A 732-nucleotide genomic window follows, 5' to 3' on the forward strand; every position below is an offset into this window, starting at 1 on the left:
TCTAAAGTGCCCTCAAAATTATATTGCATTTACATATCATCTCTATAACTATAAAATATATCATTGTTCTTTCCATGTGCTCCCTTAGTTATATTACAGTTACGTATTGGTTTGCTGGGATTTATAATTATGATTAATGATTCCAATTAAAGACGCAATAATATAACCTTGTAACAGTCTGCCCAAATAGACATTTCCTTACATATAGCAGATAACGTAAACAATACATTTTTTAATATTTTTGCTTTGAACAAGTGCAATGTGAAGTATAAATACTCTCCAAAGATCAAGGAATGATCAGTTCCGATTAGGTCGTATGATCTGCATATAATCGATTTTGCGCACCAACGAAAACAGTAAGTTCTAACATGCACCTAATTTTTTAAAATAACAACTGAGAATCCAAATTAATAGCTAATAAACTATTTATACAAAACTGTTTATTACTATTATATAAATAATAAAATGTTTCTTGTTTTATTATTTAGTTTCATTATATAAAAGATTAATGTTAATCACATTAATTAAAATGGCAACTTTTATACATAATGTATATTATGTATAAAAGTATACATATGTATTATCATCACATTATATTGCGTATGTTGAATAGTAGATATAAAAATTAATGAATACATTATATAAAAATAATAATTACAGAAAATATTGACAAGATGAAGTTTGTTGCTTTCACTATTTTCTTTATAATTGCTACGGCTATGATTGCTATGG

The 732-nt window shown here is 25.4% G+C and overlaps 1 long non-coding RNA gene across 1 annotated transcript; it reads left to right on the plus strand.

Moving 5' to 3' along the window:
• Positions 1-289: 289 nt before the first annotated feature.
• Positions 290-697, plus strand: LOC105462096. Its single transcript, XR_976014.1, has 2 exons — positions 290-356; positions 661-697. It is a non-coding gene; the product is annotated as an uncharacterized LOC105462096 (long non-coding RNA).
• The last annotated feature ends 35 nt before the right edge of the window (positions 698-732 follow it).

The sequence above is a fragment of the Wasmannia auropunctata genome, unplaced genomic scaffold (assembly GCF_000956235.1).
Source record: "Wasmannia auropunctata unplaced genomic scaffold, wasmannia.A_1.0 LD270896.1, whole genome shotgun sequence".
NCBI classification, from domain to species: domain Eukaryota; kingdom Metazoa; phylum Arthropoda; class Insecta; order Hymenoptera; family Formicidae; genus Wasmannia; species Wasmannia auropunctata.